Source organism: Mustela erminea, chromosome 1 (assembly GCF_009829155.1).
Source record: "Mustela erminea isolate mMusErm1 chromosome 1, mMusErm1.Pri, whole genome shotgun sequence".
In the NCBI taxonomy this organism is placed as follows: Eukaryota; Metazoa; Chordata; class Mammalia; order Carnivora; family Mustelidae; genus Mustela; species Mustela erminea.
In genome coordinates this window covers 4,897,900-4,915,568 of record NC_045614.1, presented here as the reverse complement: position 1 = coordinate 4,915,568, position 17,669 = coordinate 4,897,900, and the positions used below count along the sequence as shown (strand labels likewise).

General features: G+C 41.5%; 1 protein-coding gene across 3 annotated transcripts in view; it reads right to left on the bottom strand.

Moving 5' to 3' along the window:
- The window catches only part of LOC116570829 (putative adhesion G protein-coupled receptor E4P), a 55,787-nt gene extending 41,806 nt beyond the window's left edge, over positions 1-13,981 (bottom strand). For 2 of the 3 annotated variants that reach the window (XM_032308423.1, XM_032308429.1), the window contains exon 1: positions 3,457-3,552. The gene's annotated coding sequence lies outside the window, so the exon portion shown is untranslated. Of the gene's footprint in view, positions 1-3,456; positions 3,553-13,901 lie in introns of those variants that run through there. The other variant, XM_032308425.1, reaches the window with a different exon arrangement.
- Positions 13,982-17,669: the final 3,688 nt, after the last annotated feature.

Genomic DNA, 17,669 nt, shown 5'->3' with positions numbered 1-17,669 from the left:
CTATAAAGGGTAGCGGGGCCAGTGGAGGGAGTGGTTTTGGTGATGACAGTGATAGTAGTGATGGTGGTGCCTGTGATAATAGCATCATAATGTTGATGATGGTAGCGCTTATGGTGGTCATGGTGGTGGTGAAGACGTTGGTGGTCATGGTGGTAGTGATGGAGGTCTCCCATGCCTCTTTCCTGACTCTGGTTATAGCCATGACTTTGTGTATTAAGGACTGACTGACCCACTATCAAGTGGTGATGAGAATTAACAGGGTCCTGTGAAGCTCCCCCCAAAACAAAGTAGTGGCCTGAGAAGACCTATCCCATAAAAAAACTCTTACCTCTGTTGGCCTGAACAGCCTAGTCACATATTAGGTATTGGTGTCTAGCATGTAAATCAAATTTTGCTACAGATCCTTCTCTAAGCCTTCTGTTCTCCCTTCCTAAAAACATTCATGGAACTGCTATGGTAGGTCCAGTCCCTTACTAAGTGCTCCGACACTATTGTTTCACTGAAAGCTCACAACCACCTTATACTGTAGATCGAATAACATCTTCCCACTTTTCAAATGACAAAGTCGAGACCTAAAGACATTCTGTCACTTGCTCCAGCTGATGCTGCTAGCAAAAGGGAAAGCTAAGACTTAGAAAATTCAGGCTGAGTCCAAAGCCTCCGTATAACCCTTGCACCAAGATCCCAAGCCCCAATACCTCTTAAGTGCAAAACATGTAATAAGAATAAGTGGGGCCATTTTGGGGAAGCAAGAAGGACGGTGCGGAACTGAAAACCCTGGGCTCTATCTAGAGATACTCAATTCTACTTTTTCCCCAAATGCAGAACCAGTGGGCCACATTGCTTACAGCAATGGACAATACCACCTAATTGCAAGTCAAATTCTGTACGTAAGCATCTTTGAGGACTGATACTTGATCACTTCCTGGGTCCACTCCCTTCTCTCAACATCTATTTCCCTGTTTCATTCTTAGTTCTCTTCCCTTCCAAAAACCTACTACAGAATACACTGTAAAGAAATTGTGTCCGGGGCTCCTGGCAGGCTCAGTAGGTAGAGTATGTGAGTCATGATCTCAGGGTAGTGAGATAAAGCCCCATGTTGGGTTTAGAGATAACTTTAAAAATTTTTACAAAAACAAAATCAAGGGGCGCCTGGGTGGCTCGGTGGGTTAAGCCGCTGCCTTTGGCTCGGGTCATGATCTCAGGGTCCTGGGATCGAGTTCCAAATTGGGCTCTCTGCTCAGCAGGGAGCCTGCTTCCTCCTCTCTCTCTGCCTGCCTCTCTGCCTGCTTGTGAACTCTCTCTGTCAAATAAATAAATAAAATCTTAAAAAAAAAACCCCAAAATCAAAATTGTGTCTAGATGAGGATGATTCTTTTTATTATTATTATTATATTAGTCACCATACAATACATCATTAGTTTTTTGTTTGTTTGTTTTTTAAGATTTTTATTTATTTGACAGACAGAGATCACAAGTAGGCAGAGAGGCAGGCAGAGAGAGAGGAGGAAGCAGGCTCACTGCTGAGCAGAGAGCCCGATGCGGGGCTCGATCCCAGGACCCTGAGATCATGACCTGAGCTAAAGGCAGAGGCTTTAACCCACTGAGCCACCCAGGCGCCCCCATCATTAGTTTTGGATGTAGATGAGGATGAATCTTTTTGGAGGCCTCTTTGGAAACTGGTTTAACTAAAATAAGTGTTTTACATGGAAGAGGTGATAATGTTTTCCAGAACTGCCAAGACCTCTAGCAATGCTGATTTGGTCTTTTCACTTTTTAAAATAACTTTACTGAGGTATGATTGGCAGGTAAAAAGCTGTCCATGTTTAATGTGTACAACTCAATGAATTTGGACATAAGTACACACTCATGAAACCATCACCACCATCACGGCCATAAAGATATCTATCACCTCCCAAAGTTTCCTCCTGCCCCTCTGTGGTTAGTTGTGTGCGTGCATGCAGTAAGAATATTTAACATAAGATCTATCCTCTCAGCGAATTTAAAGTAGACAATTACAGTATTATTAGCTATGGGTGCCACGTAGAATTGTACATCTCCAGAACTTATTTATCTTGAGTAACTAAAGTTTTGTACCCTTTGACCATCACTTCCCATTTTCCCTAACCCCTGGCAACCACCATTCTACCTTCTGCTTCCATGAACGTGAGTACTGGAGCTCCACATGTAAATGAGATCATACAGCATTTGTCTTTCTGCGTCTGGCTTTTTTTACATTTCTAGCAATGCTGACGTGGAGAGATTTTTGACTGAGATCCACGTATTCCATCAGACAGAGACAGAACTCAACCAAGTTTCACAAATCAATCTGCTGCATTTGACATTGTATGATGATTGCATCTTAAATTTATTTTAAAATACTGGTTATTACTCATCAAGTTGGTTTCATGACTCTGCTCCCCACTAGTGGGTCACAGCAGCTGGAGGAACACTGACATGTACATTAGGTCACTTTGGCCATAAATAAGACATACAATAATAATACAATGAATGCATTTAGTTGGGCTGATGTGTTTCTCATGGAGGTGAGGCATGTGGTGTGTGACAAGCTTGTCAATTCACCATGCAACCTGGATAAACCTATTCATCTTCCTAGGTCTTGTTTTCTTCATTTTTAACCGCAAATTGGTTCTATACTATGTTTGCTTCAGACTCTGTTTCTTGAAACTTTATCACAGACATAGCTCAGAGATATTGCAGGATTGGATCCAAACTCCCTCACTGTGGCAAGTCAGATACATGTTTTGGTTTCTCAGTGCATATAAAAAATATGTTTACATTACACTGTGATCTATCAAGTATGCAATAGCATCAAGTTTCAACAAAATGTACTTCCTCTAATGAAAAGTTGCTTCATGAGTGAAAAATGCTAACCACTATCTGAGCTTTCAGAGAGTCATATCCCTAATCACAAATCACCAAACAACATAATAATAATGAAAAATGTGAAATATCACAATAACCCAAATGTGACATAGAGACAGGAAGTGAGCCAATGCTTTCAGACAAATAGTGCCAGTAGATTTGCTTGGTGCAAACCTTCAATTTATAAAAAAAAAGAAAAGAAAAAAGAAAAAGAAATGCCATTTCTGTGAAGTACAATAAAGCAAAATATAGTAAAACAAGGTATGCCCGTACTTTGATTCACATTAAGTTCCTTAATACACAACTCATCATCTCTGTCAAGAATCCCAAAGCATTTCAGTATGTTCTGCACCACATAATACACACATTGCCCAAGCAGAAGCTGGAAAATGATGCCCATACAGCCCCTCTCAGAAACAAAGCAAAAAGGCATATAACAGGATCCCCTTGAACACTTTTACAGTACCAGATGTTTTTCTAGACCCAAGAACACACATGAAACATTTTCTGTTTTCTCTTGAAAGACCTAACCAGCTCTTACCCACAAGATGAAAATTTCTTGTTTCTTACCCAGTCCAGTAGCTTCTCAAGCTAACGAAGAAGGAAGTACATCACTTCTTATCTTGAGCTCCACTTTCTTAAGGAGCTTCGTGAGTGCCTGAGAAGGCTGAGGGCGTTGACTGGGCAGTTGGCAAAATGCAAAGCCCCTTAGTTCTCTTTTCACTTGGGCAACTTAAATAGTGTGTTACATTAGAGTGGATCGTATTAAAGTGCCTCAAAGAGTGAATTTGGAAATCTTGACAATGTTCAGTGCAGAAAATCATGTAATGGAGAGTGGCGCCAACTTCTGTCTACATCAAGAAAATGGATCCGACGTTGAGTAGGTTCCTTTAGTGGGTGAAATTCCTAGAGAGTTGAAGGCCAGACTGTGGGAGAGTGTATCCCACTGCACTTCTGTCTCTATGTATAGACCTGGTTCCCTATTAAGGTATCACTTCTCAGCTTACCGTCTTGGGAAAACAACATATCCATATTCTTGGACTTAGAGATAGGGTCACCCAACATAATTACACTCATCTACGTGGCTGATGAAATTCTTGGTTGGTTCCATTAGCATGGTGTCCTGAAATTTTCTTCTTGTTCATATTAGAAGAATCTTTGTAAGAGCCAGCACAAACACGGCAACCCCCTCCAACAAAACCCTAGTTTAGCAAGTCCAAACACGCACCTAGTGATTTGCTCCTTATCTTAGTTTCGTTGCATTCATGAGGCATAGCTTTATTATCCCTAACACAAATATTTTCCTTTTTTGGTGTCCCACTTATCTTATAAATGAATTAGAGTCAGTGCAATGAAATATTCAAATAATCACTTAGATAGGGTATGCAGGCAATTAGTCCTTCCATGTGAGTCTCAAAATATTTGTTCCAGGTGATAATCAAAATGTTTCTTTGAATGATAAATGAAAGATGGTGTAAGCCTATCACTGTCAGCTGAGCTGAAGTTAAAACTGTCTGCATGTTAAACTGAAATTCCTGAATCCATGGGAAATCCCTGAAATTTTAAGCATTTCATGTGCTCTCAGCCCGTTTTCTACAAATGACAGAATATTTGCCCAAAGAGATGAGAGAACTCCCCCATCTTGTTGTGTTGTCCTTCTGTGCTGACTGTAGACTTGACTATGTGGCTGGCTTTGGCCACTGGATCAGCAGCTAACAGGATGGAAACAGAGATTTGAAAAGTTCTTGCACATCGGGGCTTGCCCTCTCTTTCTGCACTTGAAACCTCAAGATCACAATGTGGATGAACCCAAGTGGGTCTACTGGAGGATGAGAGACCATGTGGGAGAGAGCTAAATCTCCCTAATCAACAATCCACCACTCTGGTTGTCAACCTTCCAGATGAGCAGTGAGAATATGCTAGACCATCTGGCAACCAGCTAACCCACCAACTAACCGCAAATGCATGGATGAGCTTATCAGAGACCAGCAGGGCTAGACTAGACCAGAAGGAAAGTAAAACCGACCCGCAAAATCATGAACAAAATAATATAGTTGTTATTTTAAAGAAATGAAATTTGGGGGTGGTTTGTTACATAAGTAAGGTGAACTGATACCCATCACAAAGTGGACTGAAAGAAAATTTTTACACATGTGTTGTCAAGCATGGTACCATGGGACTTCCCCTCCTAACCACAGTTGATGGGACCATGGGCTGGTCCATTCGGCACCAACAATGAGGTGGCCCAGGCAGAGAAGTCTACCTTAGAGTACTTCTCCGTATTGGATGCTGACTGGCCAATCCATTCAGCTGGTTTCTCTCTTGGAGATATGAACGCAAAACCTCAGAGAGAGACACAGATAAACAGTAGAGTGGTCCCTGAGACAATGAACAAGCTGAGAAATAACAAAAGCAGAAACCATCAGAAGGAACAATCCATTGGTGATCTTCTTCTTTAACTCCTACTTGCTCATCTCTCCTTGATGGAGCAGGAGACTGTCACTGTCACCATAACAGAAGCCCGGTCAGTTAGGGTTAGGGTTTGAAAATCCAAGAAAGCAAATGCCCAATCTAAGGAACAGTTCAGTAGGGTATGGTTGCTTTTCAAACTTTCCTAGCTTGTAACAATTCATTTTGGGTTATGGTGAAAGAATCTGTTTTCCATCCTTCTCCACTCTGCTCTGTGCACTGGGAGGCTGTCCTATATGGACTGCATTATCAGGCTTCCCTTGCGCTCTCGCTTCCACCCTTTTTTGACCAGTGGTAGCTGTGGAAGGAAGGTGTAAAGCTGGAGGAGAGAGAGATGGGGATATTCATTTCCCAAGCTCCTCCTTCCCTGCAGTGCCTGCACATTTGGGCAATGGTTAGATTCTTCTGTCACGGGTTAAGGCATCCCAGGTTCCTATACTTGTTCCATCCCTTTGCCCCTTTAAGACAAAGACTGATAAGAGTTCCCCCTATTGCTACTCCCTCCCTCCCCGTTCCCCATCCTTTCTTGGTTTCCCTTAGCTCTGCTGTGATATTGTGATTTATAATAAGAAATATATATTTGGTGTTCATCTTGCTTCTGGCACAGAGCTCCTAAAACCCTTGGAATTTCCTAGTAATAAGGGCACTGGGAGCATCTTTTGTTACAATATGTTGTCTCTTGTGACATTGGAGGACAGTAGTATCACAAGACAATGAAATGGGTAACGAGCCCCTTTTCATCGCAACAGGGTTTATATTAACTTTTGGAAAACACCTAAGGATGGGGATTGGTTGCCAGGGGGAACCAACGAAAAATGGAGGGTTGGAACTTTCAGTGCCCTCCCGACTTCCTGAGCCCCTTCCCCACACTTGAGCCTGTGCGTCTCTTCTATCTGGCTGCTCCTGAGTTATATCCTTTCATAACAAACCAGTAATCTAGTAAGTAAGAGGTTTCTCTGAGTTCTGTGAGCCACCTTAGCAAATTAATAAAACTCCAAGGGGAAATTGTGATCACCCGGCTTTTCTGGCTTTAGAGGTGGGGCAGGGGCATTTTTGTGGGACTGAGCCTTTTTCTTATGGAATCTGACACTATGCTAGTTCCAGGTAGATGGTATCACAATGGAGTTGAATTGTAGAGCACCCAGCTGATGTTGGTGTCTCATTTAGGGTGAGGTAAAAACTTCACTCACACACTAGAATTGGGTTCAATTTGCCTTGAACCCAATTTTTTTTTTTTTTTTGCCTCCCCACACCTGTATAAATAAATAGTCTCTTTGTTAAACCCTCTTCATTTAACTACTTTGGCTGAGCCAGCTGCTTTTCACCAAGCTGCCAGGCAAAACACACCCTGGCACTTACACTGGCTCTACCCATTCTAACCAGAAGCCAAGCCTTTCTTATCAACTGTCATGCAAGAGGAAACCACATTTCAAGAAAAGAAGGAAACACAAAACACAAACACCACTTCCTCTTTTGCTTGTCATTTAACCATTGCTTTTTTTTTTTTTTTTTAGTTTTAAAGATTTTATTTATTTATTGGAGAGAGAGAGAGAGCGAGCGAGAGAGAGCATGAGTGGGGGAGGGGCAGGAGGAGAAGAAGAGAATCTCCAGCAGATGCCACACTGAGTGCAGAGCTAATGCAGGGCTCGATTTCATAACCCTGAGATTATGACCTGAGCAGATACCAAAAGTCCAACGCTCAAGTGACTGAGCCACCCAGAGACCCCTATTTTTTAAAAGTTATTTATTTTTTTTTTTTACAGTAGGCTCCAGGCCCAACATGGAACTCAAACTCAGGTCCCTGAGGCTAAGAGTCTCCTGCTCTGCCAACTAAGCCAGCCAGGTGCGCCTTTTTGCTTTCATTTAAAGACAGTTGCTTCTATAGGGCACCTGGGTGGCTCAGTGGATTGAGTGGCTGACTCTTGATTTTGGCCCATGTCATGATCTCAGGGTCCTGAGATGAGCCCTGCCACTGGCTCCACACTGAGCACAGGTTTCTTGAGATTCTCTCTCTGCCTCTTCTCCTCCCCCCCCACCACCACCCCCAGCTCTTCCTCTCTCTAAAAAGACAAAGAAACCGTTGTTTCTCAGAAAACTTCCCACACTTTGAAATGGCGGTGTTCCATAGAAGCATCGACTGGAAATGGAAAATATAGTGAAAGCGTTCTACCCTGTAGAAACAGGATGCAAGAACCAAGCAGAGCCCAGTATTTATCCCCTATCAGAACAGCAGTCTAGACTTAATACTAAAGCAGTACAAGTAAGCATCTGGTTCTCTGGAAATCAACTGAACCTTGCCCTTGGAACATACAGTTGACCCACAGTTACAGGTCAACTTTCACATGGATATCTAGATAGATAGATAGATAGATAGATAGATATACTGTCCAGTACTGTAAATGTATTTTCCTTATGATTTTCTTAACATTTTCTTTTCTCTAGCTTACTTTACTACAAATAAGAATGCAGTCTATGATGTATATAATATACAAAATATGTAGTAATTGTTTATTTTATCGGTATAGCCTCCAATCAACAACAGGTTGTTAATAGTTAAGTTTTTGGAGTCAAAAGATAGGATTGGATTTTTTTTTTAATTTTTTATTTTTTATAAACATGTATTTTTATCCCCAGGGGTACAGGTCTGTGAATCAGCACTCACCAAAGCACATACCCTCCCCAATGTCTATAACCCCACCCCCCTTCTCCCAACCCCCCTCCCCCCAGCAACCCTCAGTTTGTTTTGTAAGATTAAGAGTCACTTATGGTTTGTCTCCCTCCCAATCCCATCTTGTTTCATTGATTCTTCTCCTACCCACTTAAGCACCCATGTTGCATCACCACTTCCTCATATCAGGGAGATCATATGATAGTTGTCTTTCTCGGCTTGACTTATTTCGCTAAGCATGATACGCTCTAGTTCCATCCATGTTGTCGCAAATGGCAAGATTTCATTTCTTTTGATGGCTGCATAGTATTCCATTGTGTATATATACCACATCTTCTTGATCCATTCATCTGTTGATGGACATCTAGGTTCTTTCCATAGTTTGGTTATTGTGGACATTGCTGCTATAAACATTCGGGTGCACGTGCCCCTTTGGATCACTACGTTTGTATCTTTAGGGTAAATACCCAGTAGTGCAATTGCTGGGTCATAGGGCAGTTCTATTTTCAACATTTTGAGGAACCTCCATGCTGTTTTCCAGAGTGGCTGCACCAGCTTGCAGATTGGATTTTTGACTGTGTGGCACCTAAGTGCCTCTAACCTCCTGAGCCAAAATCAAAAGCCAGACGCTCAACCAACTGAACTACCCAAGTGCCCCATCGTTCTCACTGTTCTAAGATCCTTCGAACTATACACTTTTAAAGTGGTTGAAATGGTGAATTTTGTGTTCTATGACTTTAATCTCAATAACATATAAAGAAATAAAGAAACTATTGGTCTCATTCAAGTTTAAACAGGTGCATGGTTGACCTGCTTGGATGTCGGCAAACTCATATTCCTTACCCAGTGGATTTTGTTGGAACTTATTTTCTGTGAAATCCAGACAACTTTAGCCTTTTGTTTTATCTTTACGGCGATCACAATGTGTGGGAGAGGAGGAGGTGTTGTAATTCATGCAAAAAAATATAAATATCAATACCCCAAATTTTATAACTGAAGCTTTCTAAATATTTTTGCATTTTATGTAGAAATAAAATCACAGGATAAGCTGAGGAGGTCTCAGAATTACATGTGATGCTCTTGAGAAAATTTCAGCATGGACTAGGTGTAGGAAACTATAATTTTAAGGGTTGTGTACTAGCTCATGGAGCTGTGGTCTTCATTCAAGGGGCAGACAGCCTGTGGTGACCTACAGGAGAGGAACTAACAGAGCAAATACTTTGACCTCACTCTCCTCTTTTTTTCTGATATCCTGTTGGTGTTTCCCATTGGCTAAAACCAACAGGAAGCCAGAGGCCAAGGAAGTTTACTGTTATACTCCAAATATGTCAGCATTCCAGACAGACAACTTGATGCATTGGAAGGAGTCAACAGAAGGCAGCCAGCCCACTCAGAAAAACAACAAGTTAAAAAAATAAATCTCAAAAGTTTGATGCACTGAAAAGATGTCCACTGTGACAAAAGCAAAAATAAAGATTTCAAATATTTCACTTTCTTGTTTATTGAGTATCCCCCTACCATTAGAACGTAAGTCCCATGAAAGGAAAGACAGTGTGTGTGTCTTTCTTTGTAACCCAGCCCCAGTTTCTGGACAGTAGAGACTTAATAAATATTCATAAAATAGATAAATGACTTTGTGCAAATTCTTTAACATCTCCAAAACTCCTGAGTTTTCTTATCTACTTGTTGCTGGGTGTTTTGGCTGGGCAAGAGGTAGAGTTTAGATGCTTTTGGCAAACAATCAGGATGGACCCTTACAACGCTTCTAAAACACCTACCTGCATGAGTTGATATTCATGGAAGTTTTGGGAAGAAGCCATGGGGGGAAAAAAAGAGAGAAGACAAAAAGGTAGAGAGAGTTTGTGTGTCCAGCAAGCAGACCTGTGTGGCTACATGGAGGTCCCTTAAGTGAAGGGATAGATGAGAGATGGTACCACATTTGGGAGTCAGAAGTGACTCTGTGCCCAAGTACAGCAGCTCCGGGGACCAGGACACAATGGCAGTTCCACACTGGAGACAGAACCTATTTCCTACAGCACAAGTCAGGAGGAGCCTCGGCATTCTGTGGACTGGACCTGGCCATGGGTAAGGATCACTGTGCTAGGTGGAACAGATGCTTGGGGAAAGCCTATGAGGAACTTGGACAAAGATCAAAGTCAAGATGGGAGAAACACATTCAGAGCAGAGACCGGAGTCTACTTCATCAGCACTCACAAATTCCTGAGAAAGGGGTTTCCTGAGAAGTAAGAAAGAAGAAGATTCACAGACCTGTACCCCTGGGGATAAAAATATATGACCATCTGAGATCCTATGGTCAAAAACTAGATTTGTAAATTGAGTAAGCCCACACTTGTAGCAAAGACAGATGCAGCTTGAAGGTTTCAAATCACACACAGTGGATAATTTCATCAAACTTAGGAATTATTCATGAAGTAAGGCCATAGAAATGAGACATTACAAAGATTAATACCGATTTTAAAGGGATGTAACATTCAGGGAGAAAAGTGGTAAGTCCTCTCGTGCGTTGTACATTATAGGATTTCAAAAAAAAGACGTTCCCCTCCCAGGGTAAGCATTAGAAATGTCTCCTTCTGAAGCTTTCAATTTTCTTTTTAAAAGATGAAAGTAGTTGATTAAAAGTATATTTGGAAATACAAACACCATTACATTCTAGACTCAATAAAGCCAAATAATAATGGTAAATAATCCCTAAGATCGTCAAGAGGAAATTCTTATCCTAATGTCTAAGAAGCATCATTTGAAACAAACTTTTTAAAATGCAGTTCATCACCACTTCCTCATATCAGGGAGATCATATGATAGTTGTCTTTCTCTGCTTGGCTTAAGTGGGTAGGAGAAGAATCAATGAAACAAGATGGGATTGGGAGGGAGACAAACCATAAGTGACTCTTAATCTCACAAAACAAACTGAGGGTTGCTGGGGGGAGGGGGGTTGGGAGAAGGGGGTGGGATTATGGACTTGGGGAGGGTATGTGCTTTGGTGAGTGCTGTGAAGTGTGTAAACCTGGTGATTCACAGACCTGTACCCCTGGGGATAAAAATATATGTTTATAAAAAATAAAATAAAATAAAATAAAATAAAATACAGTTCAAAATCTCATTACAATGAGCAGGTAAGCAGTATCTAAGTGATTAACACAACATTCTTTTTCATATTTAATGGTCATGGGAATGGGGAGAAGTAGTCAATATTGTTGATGTCTGCTGTTAAAGCTCTTTTTGGTCCAGCTGTCCCTTCAGCAGATTGGCCTCAGCTGAATAGGAGCTGCAACACACCTCCCCCATACCACGAGGACAGCACTGTGTCGTAACTGACTGACACGGGTATGAAACCCACCTCAAAGGGGGGCAGACATTGAGGTACAATCCAGAGCTTACCGTGGGATCTGGCTGAACCCACATCCTTCTCCTACCACATCCTGCCTCCCTTACCTTCTCTTTGCTCAGAACATTCCCTCAATAAATCATGAGCACCAAAATCCCTGTCTCAGGCTCTGCCTTTAGGGAAACTGCCCTAAGTCACCCATTTTCATTTTGGAAATAGTAGTATTTGTAATGGAATTATCATGGAGTTGTGCTTGGAAATGGAAAAGGACCCTGTTTCAGTCGCTGGGCAAGAGCAGGAGATGATTTGGAAAACCAGGAGAACATGTCCTTCAGAGGGAAGAATATCAGAAACCTGTCCTATTACTGTGCAGCAGACTGGCACAACACTTTCTTGATGCATTCATTCCACAAACATTATAGATTCCATGTGTGAGCCCAGTCTTCTGCTGGTCATAGGCATACAGAGACAAATGAAGACAAAACACAAGAACATCTGATTATAATTCAACATGCTGAGTATTACAAATAAAAGGTTGATAGCTTTAGACACAATGGAATGGAAAGTTAAGACAAGGAGGTGACCAGATGACTCAGAACCGATAATGGAAAGCTTCTCTTGAGTACACATTACTCTTGAGTAATTTGAAGTTTAGAAAGTTTTGACAGCTTTGGTAGAGTTACATGTTTCTGCAACCAGACATTAAACAAGACATACAAGCTTCTCCCCATTCACAACCTATCACTGGTCTCAAAAGCATTTAAATTGTAGAGAGTTTGAAATTTAGCTCACAGTGTCCCTTACAGCATTGTTTACACTGAAAAGTTGGAGATGACATAACTCAGATTAAATACATTATAACACATGTATACCACAGACCACCATGCAGCCATGAAAACAGAACAAGTTTCAAAAGGTTTGAGAGCCTGGGTGGCTCAGTGGGTTAAGCCGCTGCCTTCAGCTCGGGTCATGATCTCAGGGTCCTGGGATCGAGTCCCGAATCGGGCTCTCTGCTCAGCAGGGAGCCTGCTTCCCTCTCTCTCTCTCTGCCTGCCTCTCCATCTACTTGTGATTCCTCTCTGTCAAATAAATAAATAAAACCTTAAAAAAAAAAAGGTTTGAGAAGTTGAAATAAATGTTCATCTGACAAGAGCAAAAATAATAATAATAATAATAATAATAATAATAATAATAATACAGATCTCAGAATAGTATAGGTATACCTGCTCTAGGTCATCTTCAGGTGACATGAGACATCCATCATTGTCACACTCTAGTTTTCGCTTTACATGTAAGCAGGTGCAACTAACACAGTGTTACTAATTATTGGTTTTAGGCAAAGGGTGCCAAGGAGATTGTCCTACTTCCTGAAGAACTAGTGTAAATCTGCCCCCAAAAGGTCATGATCAGGGCCAGCACAAGGGTAGGGAGAAGAAAGCACCCACCTCAGACACAATAGAAAAAGAGGCAATCCCTTGAGTAATCAAGATAAATACTATGTCAATGCAACATTTCAAAACATCAAAAATCAATGCAAGAAGATGCATGATAAACCCAACATCCGAAATGCCCGGGACTATGCCAGGTCATCATTTTTTCCCTGTGGCAAAAAAGAAAAATGTGTACCCTTATATATATTTTCTTAATGTACTTTCAAGTTTTTAAATTATTTTTTAAATTTAATTTTATTTTTTCAGTGTTCCAAGATTCATTGTTTATGCACCACTCCCAGTGCTCCATGCAATACGTGCCCTCCTTAATACCCACCACCAGGATTACCCAACCCCCCACCTCCCTCCCCTCCAAACACTCAGTTTGTTTCTCAGAGTCTGGTCTCTCATGCTTCTCTCCCCCTCCAATTTCCCCCAATTCACTTTTCTTTCCTTCTCCCAATGTTCTCTGTGTTATTCCTTATGCTCCACAAATAAACGAAAGCATATGATAATTGACTCTCTCTGCTTGACTTATTTCACTCAGCATAATCTCCTCCAGTCCCATCCATGTTGCTATAAAAGTTGGGTATTCATCCTTTCTGATGGAGGCATAATACTCCATTGTGTATATGGACAATTTATCCATTTTATCCATTAATTTATCCATTTATCTAAATTATCCATTAATGTACTTTTTAAGACTGAATTTTTTTCTAGAACTCGATTTTGAAAATATTATTGAGTTTACTGCCATCAAAACCAAAAAAGTAAAATTTTAATAAATTCTGATTTGGGGAAAAAATAAGATATTTAAACTTGAAATGTTTTCAGTTCTAATTTCCTTAACTTCAATTTTTCAACATTCTTTCAATTATTATAATGTTCTGGGGAAAGTACATTGTAGGTGGTCAAGAAATATTCCTTGATTGAATAGATCTTTATATTTATAGGATTGGAGAATGATGGAGTGTTTATTTTGAGTCCCTTTTCTCCCTCTAGTAGAGGCACTGGAGGTGGTGGGGGAAAGGACCATACAAAAGGTAGCTTGATGTTTAGAATAAGAAAAATTCTTGTTGTGGAAGCTACAGCTTTTACTTACCTTAGAAATATAGAGTTCCTGGGGCGTCTGGGTAACTCAGTGGGTTAAGCCTCTGCCTTGGGCTCAGGTCATGATCTTGGCGTCCTGAGATCAAGCCCCACATCGGGCTCTCTGCTCAGCGGGGAGCCTGCTTCCCCCTCTCTCTCTCTGCCTACCTCTCTACCTACTTGTGATCTCTGTCTGTCAAATAAATAAATAAAATCTTAAAAAAAAATCATCTGACTCTTGGTTTCAGCTCAAGTCATGATCTCAGGGTCGTGAGATTGAGCCCCAAGTCAGGCTCTGTGGTGAGTGTGGAGCTTGCTTAAGATTCTCTGTCTTTCTCTGCCCCTCCCCCTACTTTCTCTCTCTCTAAAAAAAAAAAAAAACAAATTAAAAATGAGAGCACATGTCCCCTTAAACATATATATAAAGAGATATAGACATAATTATATGGTTCCTTAAGGCCACTGTATTTTTGACCCACAGGTAACATCATCATAAAGACAAGCCTTTGTGTAAGTCTTCTATCAGGAAGAAGTTTAAGCATTACAAATTTATAGATCCTGATAGCTAAGAGAAAATGAAAACCCCAGTCCTTCTTTTCATATGTACCAAATTGTTGCAATTAAATACAAGATGTTGATAATCCATTGGTTACTCTATCAGTTAGTAACCACCACAAAGAACACTTCTGAGTAAATCACTCTTTTTTTTTTTTTAAAGATTTTATTTATTTATTTGTCAGAGAGAGAGCAAGCGCGAGCGAGCACAGGCAGACAGAGTGGAAGGCAGAGTCAGAGGGAGAAGCAGGCTCCCTGCGGAGCAAGGAGCCCGATGTGGGACTCAATCCCAGGATGCTAGGATCATGACCTGAGCCGAAGGCAGCTGCTTAACCAACTGAGCCACCCAGGCATCCCCTGAGTAAATCACTCTTGAAACTCACTACCTTAAAACAGGGATACTTGATTGCCGCTCCTGGGTCTCTGAGTTGGCTGGGCTGGGCAGCGGGGCCACACTAGCTGGGCTTGCTCACCTGACTGGGGCCAGCTATAGGTCCAACAGGTTGCCGACGGACGACAGCCTCAGCTGGTACAATGCGGTGACATGGCTGTCCCGCATGTTTCTCACACCACTCCGGCAACGTAGCTGGGTAGGGTCTCAGGGTGGAGGCAAGGATGCGAGGGCAAGTAAAACTAACCTTGTAAGGGGCAAGAAGACATGCACACCCAATTGTGAAACCCTCTGTCTTTGAGTCATTCTACTGACCAAAGCATGTCTCAAGGCCAAGCCTGAGTGAGAGCAATAAGAGGTCACAAAGTGTCAGGGAAGGGATGTAGAGAGTTGGAAGTCCCCTCTTGAGGCCACCGATGCAATCAATCTACCACAACTTGTGATGGGTAGGAGCCATGCCGTCTTTTGTCACCATTCCTTAGAACTGTGGCTTCGTATTGAACTCTCTGCACAAGCAAAACACTGAGAACCAAGCTATCATAAGTGAACTCGTGGGTCAGCTTCCCTCTCAGGCTGTGGCTGCCACAAATAACAGATTGAGCCTCCATCAATCAAGTGTAATGTTGTCCTCCAACTGTCTAACCCAGGATCATTACTGAGCTAACTGAATCCATCTTAGGTGGTAAGCTGATCCATAGTAAATATTTTTTCTTTCTTCTGTATCCCCAAACTAAGAATTCCTGGGGTGAAAGGAAGAAACAGAGAAAGAGAGGCACAGGGTCTGGAAGAGGAGGTCTGTGGTCAAGAACCCACAGCCTAGCTCAGTCACCGATGGCTGTGTGATGCTGGGAAAGTTACCTAACCTCTCTGAGCCTCAGTTTCCTCATCCTCAAAATGGAGAGTAATCTTTCATTTACTAATTCATTCAACGTATTTATGGAGAATCTCCTAGATACAATTCCCTATACTTGTAGAGCTCCCAGTCTACACTGGAGATGCCTAAGAAAAAGAGAAGTTATAATGCAGGGTTAGAAAGCATGAAGCCCTAGGGACACACACAGGGACATCTAATGCTACTTCAGGAGATTCAAGGAATGCTCCCTGGTGGAAGCATGACTGATGACTGATACTCAAGAAAAGGTAAAAATCAGTTGGATTTTGAGGAAAGGTATCCTAGGAGGCGGGAATGGCAGATGCAAAGTCCAAAAGTCAAGAAGATATTTTCCTTTCTGGTTTTAAACATGAGCTCTGGGGTCACCTGGGTGGCTCACTGGGTTAATGACAAGTTCTGACTCAAATAAGAAAGGCAAGATAAATTTTGTCCCTCAGTTTCTTTTTTTAATTTTAACACAAGGAAGCGAGAGACTTCATTGACTTTTAATTCTTTTGCACGCCAAGGTATTTGGATTTTAACCAGCAGGGGGATACGTTTTAGACTTTAATTCTCTCTAGAATTTGATAACAGGTGAGGCAAGTATTCCACTAAGTTGAGCTGTCCTAGCAAGACTGTGCTTTATATTTTGGCCACCATTCTATCCTTCTAAAATTGCACTTCAATGATCAGCCAATCCTCTATTTGAAAGACATGATTGGTTGTAATACTTGTGATCACCTTGGGCTGTGTGGTTGGACAGTGAATAGGCTGGGTCTGTCCTACCTTGGTGAGGGTAACTGGGCCTGACGGAATGAAGGAGGAAGAAGTTGGCCAAAGGGAAATCTGAATTGAACTTCTCTCTGTTAGACCTCTTCTGCCAGAATATGAACTTCTGGAGCAAAATCACATAGAGAGATTTTGTTTAATGTGACAATATACTGGGCAGAGATAAAGTATAATCTCTACAGCATACAGCAAGAACTGAGCAAGAAACCAGAAGGCTCCCACAAACTATATTAATTGTATTCTTCTTATTCTGTCACAGTCCTAGGAATGATAAGAGATCCTTTGTGACCTTAGCAGACCAGAAAAAATATTTTTTTAAAAATTAAATTAAATTAAAATTTAAAAAATTAAATTAATTTAAAAAATTAAAAATTATGTCTCAAAAACAAAACAAAACACAAAAATAAAGACAAGCTCTGCTACCAGCATGACACACAGAAGAATATTCCAGAAGATTCTAGAACATTCATTCCTGTTCCAGCACAAATCTCCTGGGGCTCTCATTAAAATTCAAGTTCTGGTTCAGCCATTATGGGGTGGGGCCTGAGATCCTACTTTCCTAACAAGGTGATGCTGATACTTCTGGTCCATGGACCACACTTTAAGTAGAAAGACAGAAGGGAAGATATATGCATTTTATTGTTCCAATTTTAGTGTATGTGCTGCCGAAGCAAGCACAGAGGATATCTTCATTTTAAAGTTTCATCTCCCTCTACTCTTCCTGGCAATCAAGATTTTATGCAGGATGGAGGGCTAGGTGGGATGGTGATAACTTTGTGAGCAGTGTGAACCTTAGCCAAGTCCTAAGAGAGTTTCTGGAAGGAAGAGATGTTGTTTCCCTGAAAGGTCCCAGGAAACCAAAACACTTTCCAAAGGGTGTAGTCATCAAGCATTGCCAGTCTCCATGAAATGCTGGGATCCTGCTCCATCCAGTACTCCTACTCACCCACATAACTGTTTTTTCATTATTATTATTTTTTTTAATTTGTCAGAGAGAGAGAGAGCACAAGCAAGCAGAGTGGCAGGCAGAGTCAGAGAGAGAAGAAGGCTCCCCGCTGAGCAAGGAGCCCAATGCGGGACTTGATCCCAGGACCCCAGGATCATGACCTGAGCCAGAGGCGGCCGCATAACCAACTGAGCCATCCAGGCGTCCCCCACATAACTTTTTTTAAGTG